The 14,262-nt window shown below is 41.8% G+C and overlaps 1 protein-coding gene across 2 annotated transcripts in view; it reads left to right on the forward strand.

Moving 5' to 3' along the window:
* Positions 1-14,262, forward strand: part of tyk2 (tyrosine kinase 2) — a 144,899-nt gene that overhangs the window by 32,647 nt on the left and 97,990 nt on the right. Inside the window, exon 2 of one of the 2 annotated variants that reach the window (XM_072248369.1) lies at positions 5,468-5,615. The exons of the other annotated variant lie outside the window; for it this stretch is intronic. The gene's annotated coding sequence lies outside the window, so the exon portion shown is untranslated. The remainder of the gene's footprint in view (positions 1-5,467; positions 5,616-14,262) is intronic. 2 annotated transcript variants of the gene reach the window in all.

Consider the following 14,262-nt stretch of genomic DNA (forward strand, 5'->3'; position numbering starts at 1 on the left):
ATAGCTAAGCGAGTAAAAGATGACCTGATTTCCAAAAGGCATTAAGTTAAAGATGACACATTTCTTTAATATTTTAAGCAAGAAAACTTTTTTATTTCCATCTTTTACAGTTTCAAAATAACAAGAAAGGAAAAGGGCCTGAAGCAAAAGTTTGGGCACCCTGCATGTCAGTACTTAGTAAGATCTTTGCTCATTGCGGCCAAAATTCAGCGTCAGAAGTTTGCAATGGGACATCTAAACAAGCCTGTTGCATTTTGGAAACAAGTCCTGTGGACTGATGAAGTTAAAATAGAACTTTTTAGCCGCAATGAGCAAAGGTATGTTTGGAGAAAGAAAGGGTGCAGGATTTCATGAAAAGAACACCTCTCCAACTGTTAAGCATGGGGGTGGATCGATCATGTTTTGGGCTTGTGTTGCAGCCAGTGGCACGGGGAACATTTCACTGGTAGAGGGAAGAATGAATTCAATTAAATACCAGCAAATTCTGGAAGCAAACATCACACTGTTTGTGAAAAAGCTGAAGATGAAAAGAGGATGGTTGCTACAACAGGATAATGATCCAAAACACACCTCAAAATCCACAATGGACTACCTCAAGAGGCGCAAGCTGAAGGTTTTGCCATGGCCCTCACAGTCCCCTGACCTAAACATCATCGAAAATCTGTGGATAGACCTCAAAAGAGCAGTGCATGCAAGACAGCCCAAGGATCTCACAGAACCAGAAGCCTTTTGCGAGGAAGTATGGGCGAAAATCCCCCAAACAATAGTTAAAAGACTCTTAGCTGGCTACAAAAAGCGTTTATAAGCTGTGATACTTGCCAAAGGGAGTGTTACTAAGTACTGACCATGCAGGGTGCCCAAACTTTTGCTTCGGGCCCTTGAAGTTTGCTTGCTTAAAATATTAAAGAAATGTGTCATCTTTAACTTTATGCCTTTTGGAAATCAGGTCATCTTTTACTTGCTTAGCTATCCACAGTAACAGAAATTTTGACCAGGGGTGTCCAAACTTTTGCATGCCACTGTATGTATATATTATACAACCCTGAGATTTGTCTCCTTACAAGCAGCCACAAAGCAAAGAAAATCAAAAGAATCCATTTAAAAAAAAAACCATCAAACACCCAATTTGCAGAGGAAACAAACAACCTAACCGTTTCAATCTGGCCTGGTGCTTAAATCATCGTCCAAACATCGGGTTCAGTTACTTCGATACACTCTGGAGCCTGTCCCAGCCCTTTCAATTTGGCCAGGCACTTAAATTGATCGAACCTCTGGTCTTCCTTGCTCTTGGCGACAGGCCTGCTGCCTTGCCTCACCTCACCTCATTTCTACTGCATCAATTTGCCTACAGGTCCAACAGGAAGTTACAGGCTGTTGTTTGCGATGATCGTTTACCAGAAAAAGAGTGATTAACAAAGTATAAAGCTGTCTGTTTCATTGACTACCAGCCAGAAGTTGCTGAGATTCACCAGCACCACCTTAAACCACAAGCTGACTGGCAGACCTCCTCTTAGTCTGCAAAGAAGAAAATCATTAAAATACAGTGCCTTGAAAAAGTATTCAGCCTCCAACCTTTTGCTCATTAAATGAGGGATATTGGTCAATTTAACTGATTTTTAAAAATTTATATATATATGTATATGTGTGTGTGTGTGTGTGTGTGTGTATAGTGTAAAATTAAATAAATAGTGTGAAGGATAGGAAATTTAAAAAAAAGTAGTGTGGTAGTGTTCATGGGTTCAATGTCCATTCAGAAATTGGATGGCAGAGAGGAAGAAGCTGTTCCTGAATCGCTGAGTGTGGGCTTTCAGGCTTCTGTATCTCCTTAATGATGGACTCTGCCTTTCTGAGGCACTGCTGCTTGAAGATGTCCAGCAGGCTATCCATGATGGAGCTGACTTAATTTGACAACTCTCTGTAGTTTACTTTGATCCTGTACAGTAGCCTCTTCTCCCCCTACCTCCACTATACCAGATGGTGAAATTGCTCACTCTTTCCACTCCTGATCCCTCTGAGGACTGTTGTGTGTTCCCTCATCTTACCCTTTCTGAAGTCCACTATCAATTTTTGGGTCTTATTGACATTTAGTGCAAGGTTGTTGCTGTGACACCAGTCAACTAGCTGGTCTATCTCGCTCCTGTATACTCCCTCGTCACCATCTGAAATTCTGCCATCAATGGATGTATTGTCAGCAAATTTATAGATGCCATTTGAACTGTACCTTGCTATACAGTCATGTTGTAGAGAGAGCAGCGCAGTGGGCTAAGCACACATCCCTGAGATGTGCCAGTGCTGATTGTCAGTGAGGTGAAGGTATTACTTCCAATCTGCACCAATTGTGGTCTTCCAGTTAGGAAATCGAAGGTCCAATTGCGAGAGAGGTACAGAGGCCCAGATTCTGAAGCTTTTTATTCAGAAATGTAGGAATGATCGTGTTAAATGTTGAGCTGTAGTCAATGAATAGCATCCTGACATGGATATTTGTGTTGTCCAGGTGATCCAAGGCAGTATGGAGAGCCAGTGTGATCGTGTAGACCTATTGTGGCAATAGGCAAATTGCAGTGGGTCCAGGTCCTTGCTGAAGCAGGAGTTGATTCTAGCTGTAACCAACCTCTCAAAGCATTTCATCACTGTAGGTGTGAGTGCTATTGGATGATGGTTGTTAAGGCGGCTGGCACCGCTCTGATATAATTGTTGCCCTTTTGAAGCAGGTGGGAATTTCCGACTATCGCAACGAGAGATTGTATCACGTGCTGCTTTTTTTCCCCCACAATGGAGCCCAAAAAACAAAAAATTGTAAAGCATCATAAACTAAAAATTCAGAAACTGAAATGTCAGTAGTTCAAAAGTATTCATCCTCCTCTGCTAAGTACTTAGTTGAACCACCTCTCACAGCTATTACATCCAGAAGTCTTTATTGATAAGTCTCTATTTGTACAATGTGATGGAGCAAGATTTGCCCATTTCTCCATGCAAAATTGCTCAAGTTGTGCTAGATTAAGTTGGGGACGGGCGATGGACAGCAAACTTGAGGTCTTACCAGAGGTGTTTGATCAGGTTCTGATCAGGACTCTGGGCCACTCAAGGGCATCAATTTTCTTCATTTGAAGTCACTCTATGGTTACACTGGCAGTGTGCTTTGGGTCGTGGTCCTGCTGAAAGACAAACTTCCTCCCCAGTTTAAGCTTTCTAGCAGAGGCTAGCAGATTTTTATTCAGAATTTCTCTGTATTTAACAGCATTTATCTTCCCAACAATCCTGACCAGAATTTGAGTCTCTGCTGCTGAAAAGCACCCCCGTAGCATGATGCTATCTCCACCGTACCTTGCCCTAGCGTTGGTGTTGCCTGGCAGATGCATAGTGTCAGATTAAGTATTAATTTTCCTCAAGTTTCAAGAGGCAGCCTGACCTAGGCGGAGTGGCTATGGGTTCATATTTTTCAAGATGGACTGCACTGAGCTCTGAGGTATGTTCAGAGCTTTTGAGATAGTCTTGTATCCTTCCCCAGATTTGTACTCCTCTTATCATTTGCCTGCCTTGCCTTGAATGCTGTTTTGTCCTCATTGGTCTGTTGAAAATCTACTGTCCTGCTGGACCTTACAAAGAGAGGGGTTATTTATTCAGGTGATCTTTCAATTTTCTACATCAACAAATTGGAAGAGTTGGTAGGGTTATATACAGTATTGCACCTGAGGAAAGTTAGCATAGTAATTACAAAGGGAATGGATACTACTTCAGACTCATAATTTTGGCTTTTAATTTTTAGTAAATTGACAGGTTCTGGAATTGTTCATAAGTATGAGAGGGTCTGTAGGTGCTAGAAATCCAGTGGTGGGTAACACACACACTCTCGCTGTCTCTCACACTCTGCTGGAGGAACTCAGCAAGTCAAGCAGCATCTATGGAAATGAATAAAAGTCGACGTTTCGGGCCGAGACCCTTCTGATTTTGATTTGTCGTGATGCACAATGTTTTGTAGATTAGCTCAAAAATCCTACTTCAATATATTCAATTTAGAAATGAGACAGTAAAATGTGAAAATACTTGTAAGGCTGAATACTTTTCAAGGTTCTGCATATATTAGAATTCATTTGTTCTGTGATGTTGGCCAAGAGAGGATTATTGGTCAGGAACAGAGGAGCATGTTCCCTCTTATTATTGCCCTTCACTTCATGAATTTATGCCTTTCTCATACAGCCAACTTCTTACGATACAGGTTTTCTTCCGTACCAATTTCTTAGTTATTTGTCTGTCTATCTTATTGTGATACAGCGCAGAACAGGCTCTTCGAGCCAATCCACCCTGCAATTTAATCTGATCCTAATTATAATGACCAATTAACCTACCAACTACTACATCTTTGGACTGTGGGAGGAAAGCAGAGCACCTGGAGTAAACCCGTGTGGTCATGAGGAGAACTTACAAACTCTTTACAGGCAGTGGGGGTCTGAACCCATGTCGTTTGTACTGTAATGAGTTGTACTAACCGCTATGCTACCATGCAGCATGTTATACAGCCCGTAGTTGAAAGAGAACAGTATTCTGCAATTGAATTGGAAAGTTGTCAGCTGGAACTGTGCAATTTCACCAATGTCCTTGGCTTCATATACCATGTTAAAGAAATCCTGATGCTATCACTTGTGTAATTTTTGTTGACAACACAAATAATTGGAGAGAGGTGAGCAGTTTGTGAGCCTGCTCTCTAGCTCAGCCATTGGATCTATCTTTTGCATAGCAGACCTGAGATTGAGAAGCTGGTTGAGTAACTAGTGATGGTGGTGTTGCACAAGACAGCTCTATAGTGTGTTGATGCCAGTATTTGTTACACCACCATGGTTCATATTTCATTTGTTACCAGTTCCTAGCTATCATGTATTTCAATTGTTTGAGTTTAAAAATATCTGTCAGACTTTTTACATTGTATGTAGAGATTTCTTCCATCATTATCTGCTTCCCGATGCTCTGGCTCAGAATGATCCCGAGTAAAGTCCCACAACTTGAGCAAGTTATGCTTTTGCATGGTTGTCAGTGTATTTGACTTGCCAGCATTCTGCCCTTTCAAGCCAATATTAGAGGAGCTTGAGGTTTACAACAGGAAGAGCCTGGTCACTTGACCTTTTAATTCTTTCCATTAAGTTTTGTGAAGTTTCATCTGTATTTTGTAATCTTGAAACACTCGAAGCCAGTTGCCTTGCATTAAAATAGGGAGCATTTTTGGGGAGGTGCTTACCCTGCATTGATGGGAGTAAATTGGGTCAGTCTACCCCATGAAGTGTCCTGTCGACAAACTTAGTGGTTAATACTTAGAACTGAAGCCAAGCAAGTTATCAACCTCCTTGGGTAAGCAGAAATTGAGAAGGACAAAAATTAGAAAGAAGGAAAAGAGAAAAGAGTGCTTATTACATTGGGGTTGTCGCTTGAATTGTGAAAATGATAAATACCTCTGACTTATAAACTGCTTCTTCAGGTCAGATGAAACATGCACTTGTCATCCAACAAGTTTCCATGGTGATTCCCGCTGCTGCCTGCAAGGTGTTTGTAAGTTCTCCCTGTGACCATGTGGGTTTCCTCCGGGTGCTCTGGTTTCCTTCCACAGTTCAAAGACGTACCATTAGGTAAGTTAATTAGTCATTGAAAATTGTCCTATGATTAGGCTGTGGTTAAAGCAAGGGCTGCTGGGTAGCACGGCTCAAAGGGCTGGAAGGCCGGTTTCCATGCTGTATCTCAATAAATAATAAATAACCAGTGTCAAATGGATATCTCAGTTCGCATTTAACATTGGAGAAGGGATCAGTGGTTGCTGTTGAGGTAGTCATGTTGTTTCATTACTTTGTCCAGGGACATTATTCTGCTGCCAGTTCTGTGGAAGCATTGGTGTACCTGGCCCAAATTTTGCAAACACCCTCAATACTGCTTTGCATTTAAATTATATTGAGGTGTAGTAGGGATGTTCATGAATTGTTGGGTAGTGAGTAAGTGGGTACCTAAGTCAATTTGCTTTCATACTCTGTCTCATGCCTTCGTAGTTCTTGACTTGCAGTGAGCCACTGTGACTTTGTGACACATCAAAGTGAGCACAAGTCGCAAGTACGAGCCAAGAATTTCCCAGCATGTGTGCGTTAGTACCGTTTGGTCGCTGCTGGAGAGCATTTGTATGTGAGAGAACAAAACTGTTTCAAAAGGTTTGTCATACCATATTATGTGTATCAAAATGGGTCTGGGACACTATAATTTCATTTTTATGTTTTTCTCTGAGTTGCAATTCATTTTTTTGCTGACTGTAAACTCACAATTAACAACATCAAACCAATGTTGCAGATGAACTTGTACTAAAAGACAATCTTCAGAGAGCTATGACAGCAATGTAAATAAAATTGATCACAAATAGGCCCCAACCCAGACTAAAGTTTGTGGTGGTGCTGTTTTGTGTTCCTGTTTTGACTTCCATAATATTGTTTGAAAACCTTTTTTTGTGTTATGTAATGAAGTTATGTAATAGTTGTGCAATATTGGTGTTTACTTTTGAGTGTTTCTTCTGTGAAGAAAGATAAACCCAGAGACCTCTCCAACTTTGCTCAGTAAGTTCTCTGTTGTAAACATGCATATTTATTTTGGCTGAGAAGATGACCATCAGTTGAAGAGCAATCCCATTGGTCCTATTCTCTTTACTCAACAAGTTGCATTCTTAAAAATGAAAGTGACAAATAAACAGGAAAATGGGATGTTTGAGTGTTGGGGCTATGCAGATGAGAAATTGAGATGGTTGTCAGTTGAGTGATTTTTCTGATGGCACAAGACGTAAGATGACCCAGTTTCAACCCTGTCTTGCTTGACCATCTATTATAAAATGGAGGGGCTCCAGTCTTGATCCCTGAGGAAACCCCACCAGTTAGCTACATCTCATCCACCAATCGCTGTTACTTTCTCTCACCAAGACAATCTTCCTTGACTTTCTGCTTTCTGGATCAATCTGCTGTTGATGATGTACTGATCACAAATCAAATTATGTTCATTTTGTGGCCTACCTCAAGTCTTGAACTGCTAAGGAATGAAGCATGAAGATCAACACCCTCTGACTTTCAGTACTGTTACCATCACTGAAACCCCCACTATCAATATTCTGGAGGTTACCATTGACCAGCAAGTGAACTGGATTAACCATATGCACAATGTGGCTACAAGATCTGATGAAAGACTAAGAAACCTGCGGCGAGTAACTCACCTCATAACTCCCTAAGCCCGTCCACCATCTAGAAGTCACAGGTCAGGAATGAGGTAGAATATTTTCCACATGCCTGGGTGATTGCATCTTCAACATCAGTCAAGCAGGTGACACCATACAGGACATAACAGGCTGCTTGATAAGCACCATTCACTCAATCCACCACCATAACTCCCCACTGAAGCTCCAGTCCTGAAAAGAATAGGAGGTAGTCACAAAAATATATCTGAAAGTAAAACCTATCAGAAGTTAATTTTATTGGCCGTTAGGGAGAAATGCAAGGAGGTAATTCGCTACATCAAATATGCCACCATGTTGATATGTGTTAGCTCCTCAAAATATCATTGGACAAGTTGTTACTTTCATAAATCCATGCTGGCTGTAATTAAGCTGTGCCTCTCTAAATGCTGAATTGTGCTAGCTCTAGAACATTTTCTAACAATTTTCCCACTGATTTCTTCAGGTTGACTGAACTGTAGGTACATGATGTATCTCTTCGTCCATATTTATGATGCAAAGCATGTGTTTGTGCTTCAAGAATGAATCTTTTAAAATATACATATTGTGCATAATCTTTTGTCCTGTTGCTGTTACGAGTATATAGTGGAGTATGCTGATTAGGAATGTGACGAGGTAACTTAGGGGAAACAAAACACTACATAGTTAGAACATATTGCCAGTAGATGATTTAGGTGTTAATTACTGTCATTACCAATTCAGTTCGAGCTGAAAATTGATGCCTTACCAAAAATTGCTAATAACTGACCACTTCTGTCCTCCCACATTGAACCAAAAGTAATTCAGGTCCTTTCTAATAATAAGCTTTAAATTACCTTGCATAAATCAGTCATATTTGTACATTATAATTGCACTCTGGATTGTTAATGTACTTTATCCAAGATGAGATGTGGAGTTTTTGTTTCCCTGATTGTAAATGTGATATTAGAAAAAGCATGTAGGTGTCAGGGGAAGCAAATTTGAGAGAAGATAACTCTCAGTGCCATGGTAAGCTATGAGGAATACAGGCAAATTTGGGAGCACTGACTCATTGAAGCAAGGCACTAGGGAAAGGAAGAGATGTTATTTAATGTAGTGCTTTTGACACTGTGACTTCATGCCTGCGTGGGGTCATGGATACATGTATGAGAGGATGAAAGATCTTTCTATCTACAGTTAGAGGTATCCTCTGTGAAGGATTCTGAGTAGACCCAAACTTAGTGCGCATAGGTCCAGAATGTGGACATACCACAAGTCAGCACGGTTACGGTGGCTGTGGGAAACAGAAGGATGTTATATGATCTGGAAAGGGATGTTGGTCCCAGGTTGGAAGTGAAAGATGTATGAAATGATGTGGTAGAGAGGAAGGAACTTGATTCTGGATTTAACATGTTACACCTACCCTTAGTTGTGACTTGATGGTGCCCTTAAATGGGAAAAGTTTTATTGTGTTGTAGGTTCACTCCTTGACCCAGTAATGTGATAAACTGCTTGATATGGCAAGCTAACAGGCTATTTTAAAAAAAGACTGTATCACCAATGGAGGAAAAAAGGGGCAGGTTTTAAGGTTGCTGTGCTTTACAGTGTCTCTAGGAGCAGTTACTTAAGGTCTTCAGGATGTTTGTGGTTTCAGCTTAAAGTCCTCACAAATGGGGGAACGTATCTGCAAGCTATGAAAAGTATGTGTATGTTTCAACTTCCTCTTGTTAAGTACTTCTAAACACAAAGAGAATTAACTCCTTGTGTTTCTCCCTAACTGCCAATAATTAGTGTGGTTAGCACAATGCTTTACAGTATTGGCGACTCTGTTCAATTCCCACCACTGCTTGTAAGGAGTTTGTATGTTCTCCCTGTGACCACGTGGGTTTCCTCCAGGTGCTTCAGTTTCCTCCCACAGTCCAAAGACTGGTAGGTTAATTACTCATTGTAAGTTGTCCCGTGATTAGGCTTGGATTAAATCGGGTGATTGCTGGGTGGTGCAGCTCAAAGGGCCAGAAGGGCCTATTCTGCGCTGTAGCACAATAAATAAATAAAAAGTAAATGCAAGTTATTTATGATAAAATTTTATCTGAAAGAAATACTCGTGTATTACTTCCCTTTTTTAGGACTGGAGCTTCCGTGAGGAGTTGTGGTGGATTGAGTGATTGGCTCTGGTTGGAGTGCTTATCAAGCAGGCTGTTGTGTCCTGTATGGTGTTGACTTGCTTAACTGCTAAAGCTGCACTTATCCAGGCCTATGGAAAGTAGTCCATCTCACTCCTGACCTGTGACTTGTAGGTGGGGGACAGACTTTGGGAGCTGAGTTACTCACCACAGGGTCATTGGGCTTTGACCTGCTCTTGTAACCACGTGTGTGTGCGTGCGTGCGTGTGTGGTTAGCCCAGTTCACTTGCTGTGTCAATGGTAACCCCCAGGATATTGATAGTGGGGGATTCTGTGATGGTAATAACATTGAATGTCGACGGGGGGGTGTTGCTGGCTAGATTTCTTCATGCTGGATGTCAACATTTTCTTTACTTGTCCAGATCTGGATATTGTTTAAGGTCTTGCTTCAGATTCATTTACTTAACATGTACATTGAAACATACAGTGAAATGCCTTGTTTGTGTTAACAATGAATACAACCCAAGAATGTGCTGGGGAAGCCCATGAGTTGTCACCACACATTCTTGTGCCAAATTAGCATGTCCACAGTATTGAGCAGAACGACACAAGCAACAACAGCAACAACAAAAAACAACAATAGCAAAACAAGCCCCTTTCCTCACTCCCACACACCCACTTGCTCACACATACAGGCAGGCTTCCAACCCTAGGAGAGGCTTCCTCCAGGCCTCCAACCTCCACTGGACTCTTGGACTTGCAGACTTTAGGTCTATGACTTCGCCAAGCAATTTGTGGACTTGTAGGTCCAGGGCTTCTGTCATCGGGTTTCAACTTCTGAAATTTCAAACTTCTGTACTTGACATTCGGGCTTTTATCTTCATCATTGACCCCAGGACTCATTGATGATGGAATCCTGAACTCCAGATCAAACTCGTGACTTGACAGTCTAGGAATTCATGGGCCCTTGTGCCTCCTGTTTGCATGGACCTCCGATTCCAAGGACCCACTGAACTGCTGGAGTGGCAGGGTAGTTCACCAACCCTTGTCCTTGCTGGTCTTCTTCCACAACGCATGTTGACCCAACATCTGTCCATAGGAACCATGGCTTATGACCGTGGAATGCACTTTAACATGGACTCCAGCCTGACTTCTCACTCTTCCATATCTTTGCCCCTAAACCCTGACCTGACTCCTTGATCCTGCTCTGTCCCTAAAGCCATCCCAATGAACTTAAAAGAGGATATCATTGAAGCCATGCCCTCAGTGGACATCACAACTCTGCATTTGGATTTGCTTCATTTGGATGTGGACTACACCATTACCTGAGAAATTGTGAATGGTGCTGAACATTGTGCAACCATCAATGACCATTCCTTTCTTCTGAAGAAAGGCACCAATGAAGCAACTGAAGGTGACTGGGCATAGGACACTCTGAAGCACCTACTGCAGAGATGTCACCTGGCTGAGACGATTGTCATCCAACCACCACACCAATCTTGCTTTGTGATTCCAATCAGAGAGGTTTTCCCATTGGCACCAGTTTAACCAGGGCTCGATGCCATGTTTGATGTCGAGAGCAATTACTCACTCTTCACTTTTGGAGTTCAGCTCTTTTGTTCACGTTTGGATTAATGCTATAATGAGGTCAGAAGCTGGGTGATGGAACCCACCCTAGGCTTCCATCAGCAAGTGTTCACTCAGAAATCTGATGGCTCAGGGAAGGAAGCTGTACCTGAATTGTTAAGTGTGTGCCTTCAGGCTCCTGTACCATCTCCCTGATGGTCACACTGAGAACAGGGCATGTCCTGGGTGATGGGGGTCTTTAATGATGGACATCGCTCCTTGAAGATGTCCTGGAGGGCTAGTGCCCATGATGGAGCTGGCCTAGTTCACAACTTTCAGTCGTTTCTTTCATTTCTGTGCAGTAGCCCCTCCCATCATACCAGACAGTGATGCAACCAGTCAGAATCAGTCCACGCTACAACTGTAGAAATTTACGAGTGTTTTTGCTGACATACCAATTCTCCTCAAACTCCTAATGAAATATAACCACTGTCTTGCCTTCTTTGCATCAGTATGATGGGCCCAGGATAGATCCTCAGAACTGTTGACTCCCGGGAACTTGAAATTGCTCACACAGAGGACTAGTGTGTGTTCCCTTATCGTACCCTTTCTGAGGTCCACACATAATTATTTGGTTTTGCTGACATTGAGTGCAAGGTGGCTGTTGTGACACCACTCACCCAGCTGATCCATCTTGCCCCTCTACGTCTTCTCACCATCATCTGAAATTCTGCCAAGAATAGTTATATCATCAGCAAATTTATAGATGGTGTTTGAGCTGTGCCTAGCTACTCAGTCATGGGTGTAGAGAGAGTAGAGCAGTGGTAAAAGCACACATCCCTGAGTGTGACAGTGTAGATTATCAGTGAAGTGGAAGTGATATTTTCAAACCATACAGACTGTGGTCTTCCGGTTAGGAAGGTGAGGATCCAGTTGCAGAAGGAAGCACAGAAGCCAGAGTCCTCGAGTTTTTTCAATCGGACTTGGGGGAATGATTGTGTTAAACACTGAGCTATAGTCAATAAACAGTAGCCTGACATAAGTATTAGTATGTCCAGGTGATCAAAAGTACACTGGGGAGATGGGTTGTATGAAGGGAATATCTGTGGTTAGGTGAAGCCAGGGTTACTGTGGGACAAATGATGTTTGATGGGTGAATGGCTGCAGTTGAAGAGAAATAATAGTCTCAGGACATGTGCAGCAGGTCAGGCTGTAGTAATAAAAAGAGAAATATCTGAACCAGTGTCACAGATGAATGACTTATGGCTGCTAGTTTGGATAAATTCAGAGAAAGGGAATTACTGGAAGTCTTAGAATTCAATATCAATTGAATTGGATGTGCCCAGACAGAACAAGATGCTGTTCCTTGAGCTTCGTTTAAGCCTCGTTGTATCAGTGGAGAGGGCCGGTTATTGTGTGAGTGAGATGGAGAACTTGTATCAGATAAACTAACTTATGCTTACCCCCAAGGACTGAACGCAGTATTCCTCAAAGCAGTCAACCAAACTCCATGTTTGCAACATGGTTTCTTGTGCATTTTCTTCATTGTAGAGGGGACCTTGTTATGAGCACAATGCAGTACACTAGATGGGAAGATGTACAAATTACTGCTTCAGTTGGAAGAACTGTTTGGGCCCCTGGATGGTGTGAAAGGGCTGGTGTTACACATCATCTTCTCTGTAATGCATACTGCCAGGGTAGTGTAGTGATTAGTGCAACGCCATTGCAGCTTGGGGCATTGGAGTTCAGATTTTAATTCCAATGTCATCTGTAAGGAGTCTATACATCTGCTGTGTGGAATGTGTGGTTTTTCTTCCTCAAACTGAGAAGACATTGAGTTTGAAGCAAGAAAAGTGTTTGGTGAAGATACTTTAGCAGCTTTAATTGACCATTTGTTTTGGCTTTTAATAGGTGTAAAGAATAATATTCCATATCATGTTGTATTTATTCTAGAGAACAATATGCCCTTGTATTTGCTAAGTTTTATTTCTTGTTTCAATGTCAATGAAGGATAAATAGAAACTTGCGTTTTTGATATTTTTCACATTTTCATTTGATATTGAGATGCTTAGCAGTAAATAATATTTACACACAGCTACTATGGTGATTTAAGAAGAGGTAGCTAATCTGTGTTCATGAGATTCTGCAGATGCTGGAAATCCAGAGCAACACACAACATGATGGAGGAACTTAGCAGGTCAGGCAGCATCTTTGGGGGTGGGGGTTAGGAACAGAATAAGCAGTCGGCGTTTCGTGCCAAGACCCTTCATCAGGACTCGTCTGTGCTCAGTAAGCAGCAGGAGTTAACAGGCTTATATATTTGACTGTCAATGTCATGGGAGACCTCAGCTACTCTCATTTAAAATTGTCATTGAATCCTTTAACAGTTCAGTATCCCTCAGCACTCCAGTGGAATATCTGCTTATCGACTTTTGTGTTTGGGTTACTGATGGAGACTTGACCAGTAAACCCTCCCAGATTTCCACTGCTTTCTGGTTATGTTAGGACACTTTTCTTCATCTGAGTGTACCTAAAGTTAGAAAAGAAAATTGAGCAGTGTTTCCGTTGCTGAAATGGGAACAGAAAATGCTCGAACCACTCAGCAGGTCAGGAGTAGAGAGTTAATATTTTGTATTGCAGGCCTTTTGTGAGACTGGTAATTGGTTTGTTAATATCATGTGCTAAGGTTCAGTGGAAAATCTTGGTTTTGTATTGCATCCATAGAGGTCATTTGACCACATCAGTACATTGAGGTAGTACAAGGGGAAAACAATAGAGCACAGAATGTAGTATTACTGTTATAGGAGAAGTGCAGTGCAGTCAGGCAAGGCGACCATTTTATCATTGTTGGTTCAAGGAGTGATCCTACAATACAATGAAACATTCTCCATTTAGGGGGACCATCAAGCCATGACCAAGGTTAGGTGTAACATATTAAATCTTACATTTCCAACCTGGGACCAACATCCCTCTCCAGGTCTTATAACACCCTTCTGTTTCATAAGCATACTGATTTCTGATTTATTTACATTCTGGACGAGGTTGATTATGAGGTTGAAGATTTGATCCTATTGTACAAGAGGCCCTTTCAGTAGTCTTGTAACTGCAGTGCAGAAGCTATACTTGAGCCTGTTTTCAGGCTTTTGTCTCTTCTGCCCAATGGGAGAGAGAAAAAAGAAAATATCTTTAGTGAAAGTGGTCTTTGATAATGCTGGCTGCTTTTCTGAGACAGAGTCCATGGAAGGAATCCGGATTTCGGGATGTGCTGAGCTGTGTCCACAACTCTATGTAGTTTCTGTGGTCTTGGGCAGATTAGTTGCCATACCAAGCTGTGTTGCATCTGGATGGGATGTTCTCAATAGTGGGTCAATGGGG

Source organism: Mobula birostris, chromosome 32 (assembly GCF_030028105.1).
Source record: "Mobula birostris isolate sMobBir1 chromosome 32, sMobBir1.hap1, whole genome shotgun sequence".
In the NCBI taxonomy this organism is placed as follows: domain Eukaryota; kingdom Metazoa; phylum Chordata; class Chondrichthyes; order Myliobatiformes; family Myliobatidae; genus Mobula; species Mobula birostris.